Source organism: Triticum urartu, chromosome 3 (assembly GCF_003073215.2).
Source record: "Triticum urartu cultivar G1812 chromosome 3, Tu2.1, whole genome shotgun sequence".
NCBI classification, from domain to species: Eukaryota; Viridiplantae; Streptophyta; class Magnoliopsida; order Poales; family Poaceae; genus Triticum; species Triticum urartu.
The window spans coordinates 675,379,225-675,385,616 of record NC_053024.1 but is presented as its reverse complement, the minus strand read 5'-3'; positions in this window follow the sequence as shown (position 1 = coordinate 675,385,616).

Below are 6,392 nucleotides of genomic sequence, written 5' to 3'. Positions count from 1 at the left end.
GTTGGACCCCCCCCCCCCCCCCCCCCCCCCCCACACACACACACTAGTTTCATTGTTTTGTATTCATTGTGCCAACAAACCATAAATATATGTTGTCAATCATTTTACCGAATAAAAGCATTTTATTACTATTTTGATAATAATAATATTCATGATTTGAACCACGTACACAAAATAAAAACTGGGGTCGAAAAAGAATATTGAAAATTGAACAGCGCGGCCAAATTTGTTACTACTTTTGCACATGGCACACATGCTTTATTTTTTAAAAAGAAATGAGAAATGAGATTAAACTCTCGAGCTATGTATCGATAAATGCACACTACCCTAGGCGCACGTGTTTGAATTAGGATATGAAATATAATTAGGATCGGTGACTATGTGTATGTATAGTTTCATGTTTCTCAAATACATATTTTTTGGACAGAACCTTTCCGTAGCATATGTCTATATGTACTCTCTTTTTTTCTGAGTTAGTATTCTAATTCCGTCATTCGGATGTCACTCACAATCTTGTTTTCATCTTGTAACTTTCATACAAACCAATTGGGCTCGGAGTTATCTGCTTTGACTCATTTTCGCCCTCTGGAAGATGTGTTAATATATCTGGATGGTAATACTAGTTAGAGAAAATATTTAAGGGACCATCAACGTAAAGATTGTGAATCATTGGACTTTTGGGTAACGTTAGTTACTTACAAGTATACACTTGTTTTAATGTGCGAGGAACAAAAATAATACAAATTCTATTTGTTGTGTTATTTCCTGGGAAAATAATAAATAAATATACTGTTGATGTCGCCACTAATAATGATTCGATCAGGACATCTAGATTCTTGCAAGTGCAAAAAATAATAATTCTTAATCAGACGGCTATCTAGAATTAAGAAAATAGTTATTTCTTAGTCAAGTGGCTCAATTCTCAAGTGAACCATAGGCAAGCGCATCATCGTGGAAATTTATAATACACTGACCAAGTTATGATATAGCTAAGCAAACACCCACCCCTTTGTTCTTAGTTGGAAAATAAAAGATACTCTACTCTCATATTTAGAAAACAAAATAATGAGCTATATTTCTCATTTATAATTTTACACATGCATGGAGAATTATGGAAACACGTCTAGCCAGCTGCTAGAACGTGCTTGTGAATTATAATACGGGTTAGATATGTGTGTCAACGATGAGTTCTTTAGGGATACATTTGGCGTGCATACAATGTTCACAAGTGTTAATTCCAATAAACTATACATATATGTTTAAGTACATGGCTAACCTGCAGGGATCAGAATCAGATACTCTACGAGCTCCGTCCGTCGCTTCGTTTGTCTTTTGCAAAGTGATGATGCTACACTGTACACGTGTATCTTGCCGATCGAGCATCTTTAAGTATATGGAATATGGTGCTCTTTCATTTGCACGTTCTTGTTGAGGTGAGAATCTGTTCAAACGTGAGCAGTGCTGCGTTCGATGCGCTACACTTGAGACTTCTCAAAGATAGGAAAGTGTGTCGAATAAACGATGTGTGTGACTGCTGACTTGCTCCGCGTCTTGTTCCATAGATCAGCTCCTCGCCAGTTCACTATATTCTTTTTACCAACCTGAGTCCAAAACAATAATAGATTAAACAATTCCTCCTTCTTACATGTGAGTTAGGAGTATATATAGAAGCTTGACGCCCTTTTTTCTAGAGAATATAAACAGCTTTACACAGTACATACTACTGTTATCTGGATGGATTGGCGACGACATCGGTTTTAGATATGTGGACTGAGAGCACTTCACATTATCAATTTCGTAGGTGTGAGTGATGACTTCGGGTGGATTGATGTATATTCTTGTCAGACATTTATGAAATAATTAATAAAGATGGTTGCGTGTATCAATTGATGCAGAGCCCGGGGGTTTAACCTCCTTAAAAAAACAGTATGTACTGCTGTATCAAAATTGAAGTTCTAATCATTTTCATGATTTTACCACAAAAAAAACATTTTCATGCTTGCGGGACAAATAACATTCTTATTGACAAAATTGATTCAAGAGCCAACACGCCACCCTTATGGTTAAGCATAATTACAAGCAAATCATTTCTACTGAGTGCTAGCTGAAGGACCACAGTGTTTAAATCTGCTAGCTTGTTTCAAACGAATTTTGTGTTTTAATTGAGCGTGTTTCATCCTAAAATGTCAACCCAAATTTTTCTGCACGAAATTCGTACTTCGCAGGCAAGCAACTGAAGTGTCCGAAGCACAATGATTTTTGATGATAAACGTGCGCTCTCCGTGGATGTCACTACTGTCGTAGACTTGTGCTAGCACTATTCTGATCCAATCGCTGAGGTGTCATTTTTTGTTTATTATTTCCATATCTTGGAGAGAAAGCGCATCGATTCGGTCAGCAAGCTCACCTCCTCAAGATTCCCTCTCTCTGTCTCGTGTAAAATAGTGTATCACATACGTACGAACGGTTTTTGTATGCTATCTCCAAATGATTAACAAATGATCTTCAGAAGTCTCCAGTAAAATAAAATAAAATAAAATAAAATAGTGTGGCATACGTACGAACGGTTTTTTGTATACTATCTCCAAATGATTTACTCTCTGATTAACAAATAAAAATGATCTTCGGAAGTCTCCCGTCCAAATGATGTAGTTTATGCTCCATTATTAGCAGAGTTGCTAATCTGCAAAAGGCTCCCGATTTCGTCGCATGCCCTTGCTTTGTTTTAACACTGCATCTCCGGCCATCTTTTTTCGTTGTTCTTCTGAGTTGGGCTAATCGAGCAATAAATATATTCAGCACCATGCATGCGTGGCATCCATATCCATTTTAATTAGGACATCATCACAAACTGCCGTTAGCATGCAGGAAATGAACTCATGCGCACCAATCTAGTTAGATCAGGGCAAACTATGAATGAAGCTTATTTTTCTGTTACTATGTCAATTGCCATGTGTGGATAACTGTTGTTGTGAAGCAATTAGTTCATGATGTGGGTCGCGGTCCTAGCTGCGTGGAGTGACATCAGAGAAAACGAAAGGGAACGAACACAAGAACGGCGATTAGATCGATCGTTAGCTAAACCTTGCTAGCTTTTTGAACTAGCAGCTTAATTAGGTGCAATGCAACAAGGAGTACCTATCATCGACTCGTTATGCATACGTACGATTGCCGGACCCGCTTTATAGATTAGATGCTCACCAAATAGAAAAATCCATGGGACACTCCATCATCGACGTCGAGGTCCAAGTAATCGCACATGCTACACATTGCGACTTGGATATTGGATCCATGTTCGAGCTTCATGTGTTAGGAAAGCTAGACGGTTCATGTGTTGCGTTGCAGAGCCAGAGCGTTTAGGGCCAAGTTGCATGTATCGACCACACTGGTCTTTCCTCTTCACATCCATTTGCAAATTGAATGTTGGTGCTTGGAGCGAGTGAATTTTGTGTGTTTCTCGGTTCTAGTGCAAGTTTGAACTAAATACCAGTGACTCACAAAATTTACACTTAGTCCTGCTTGGATTGCTTGTAGTTTACACCCAATCCAAGCAGACCCTAATCCTACAGTTCTTTTTACCTCCAAACTATGATTATGGTAAGTAGCAGCAGTAGCAATTTTTTTATTCTCACTTTAGTATGGGACGGAGGGAGCAACGGCAGAGCTATGTGTATCCCCCAGCCTTGATGTAAGCACTGAAGAAAAATATATTTTGGGATCTTAAATACCAGAGAGTGTAGTAATTAGTCCCCCAAGCATTCGCTTTTCTCTTTAGCCCCCGCCCTGACATCTTCGTCTAGCTCCGCCGGTGGGGGGGAGTATAATTTTTGTGCAGTGCATGTGAAGAAGCCACACTTTGAAGTGGTGTGCCACATGTATGTGCACCTAGCTAATGATGTCTGTTGTGCAATGCAATGGAGAGAAATGTTAGGCAGTATTTCTGAAAGTTTCGTTAACCTCTATCGCTATGCCGTATTGCCATGTCATCTAAAAAGTTTTAGCCCAAACAAACAACACACTATATAAACGTGGCGGCAACTGCATGCTGAGTTGCTGACTAGTGCGGTGCTAGATGGAGCATAAACAACTTTGGTGTAGCACTATTCTATCCTAACCAGTGACGCCTACAGCGCCATAAACTAATGACCCTCCGATAGTTAACAGAGTATAAGCACCTATAAATAGGCCAAACCAGCCACTGATGCCCACCATCCCAATCATCTTAGCTCATCTCATCTCAACGTTAAAGTAGACCAATCTCTCTCGTCCATGGCCAAGATCCAGCCCCTCGCTGCCGCGGCCTCACCGTCGTCCTCCGATGATCAACGGAGCCAGCAGGCGTACACGGTGTGGATGAAGTCGCTAGTCTTCAACGGCAACGGCTGCACGGTGTACGGCCCCGACGGCGCCGTCGCCTTCCGCGTCGACAACTACGGCTGCAGGGGCGGCCGCGAGGTCTTCTTCATGGACCGCGCCGGCAACGCCCTCATCAGGATCAGGCGCAAGGGCTTCGGCATGTTCAGGAGGTGGGAGGTCTGCCGGTGCGCCCACAACGGCGGCCAGGAGGAGGAGGCCACGCCGTGGTTCAGCGTGCGGCGGGCCGAGAAGGGCGGAGCTGCCGTAGCGATGCACGGCGGCGCGGGGACGTGCTACACGATCGACGGGTGCTCTGCCCGCAAGTCGGAGTACAGAGTACGCGGCGTGGATGGCGCGGTGGTGGCAGAGGTCGCACGGAAGCAGACGCCGGCGGGGGTGGTGCTGGGGGACGACGTGCTGACGCTGACGGTGGCGCCGGAGGTGGATCACCTGCTCTTCCTGGGTTTGGTCGTCGTGCGTGGCCTCATCGACCGCTCCTTGTGATGCCTGGATGCCTGAAATGGCGACCCTCTTCTTCTCTAGCTAGGAACGTAGTACATGATGAGAGTACCTGTAGGCGGTTCATGTGACAGCTTTTTTTCAGACAAACAATTTAGGAAGTTTTTGACCGAACTGAAGACACTGTGACTCTTTTTGGTGCATGTTTTTACCCTTTCTCAAAGGGTTTTCAATACCAAAATCTTAACACAATGAATTTATACAAGGTTGTTCACTGATTGTATAATATTTGTATGTGTTTCTTTGTAATTTATACTGCAGCGATATTTTATTTTTATTTTGAAAATGAGGTTGACCTGGCCTCTGCATCATTGTGATGGTATCTTTGTATATACTTCATAATTTATGTCAGAAAAAGATCCAAAAAGATTTTATAAAAAAAAGGTCAACAATTCAAGCAGTGACAAACATAGCCAAACTGACAGAATTAGATAAAGTGGCCGTAGGAAGTTTAATTTAGACGTAATGAAATTAGTCATATAAAAAAGCATTGGACTTATTTACTTTTGAAATTCTACTGGATAATATTTTCCGAGTGCGCCCTCTCACTGATCCAGAAGTTCATTGTTTCTTCTAAGCCAAAAGTGCATGCTTGCATAAGCAAACGATACTATAAGGAAGTTCAATACTCCATGTGGAAAAAAAAACTTGATGGTCCCATACAAAATACTCAAGCTGTTTCTAGAGTAGTACTACAAATTAGTCCAACCTTTGGCGCGCACACAGTCATTGGTAGGCACAACAAGCATCTATCCCAATAAATTTGGCTTGTGGGGAGAAAGTTCAGTACGACACACATCGCAACTTCTACGCCAAGAAGAAAATAAACACATCGACATAAGCCAACTAAAACAACATTCGTAGGATTGTACCAACCTATTAAACTTGTATTCTAAAAAACAACCTATGAAACATCTCAATTTATAAAAGAAACCAAGGTACTATAGTTTTTTTTGGAAAAGGAGGTTAAACCCCGGCCTCTGCATCAATCGATGCATGCAGTCATCTTTATTAATTATTCCACAAAGGTCTAACAAGAACATACATCAATCCATCCGAAACCACCACTCACACCTACAAAATCGATAATGTGGAGTGCTCTCACTCCCCATATCTAAAACCGGTGTCGTCGCCGATCCATCCACATAACGTATCGGGACCAACAGCCGGTGCAGCCTACCTAAAGCGCATACCACATGCACACGTTTTAGAAGTCGCCATCATCATCGGACCACTGACCCATCTTCAGGAGAGATCCACATCATCCCTGCCAGGACGGACATCCATCGACGCCACCACGGCACCCAACGGCGCCACCGCCCTACGCTCGTCCGCCCAGACGCGAAGAATCAGGAAGATCTGTCGTGCGTAGCACCTGCCAACCAGGCATGACTCGGCGTAGCACCTATCGGCTAGGCATGACTCGACAGCTCCACCGAAGCTCCATGCAAGACGAAGCCACTCCACCTCCTTCCTCTGTCTTCCAGTGCTACTCCACAAACGATACTCCCAAGAGA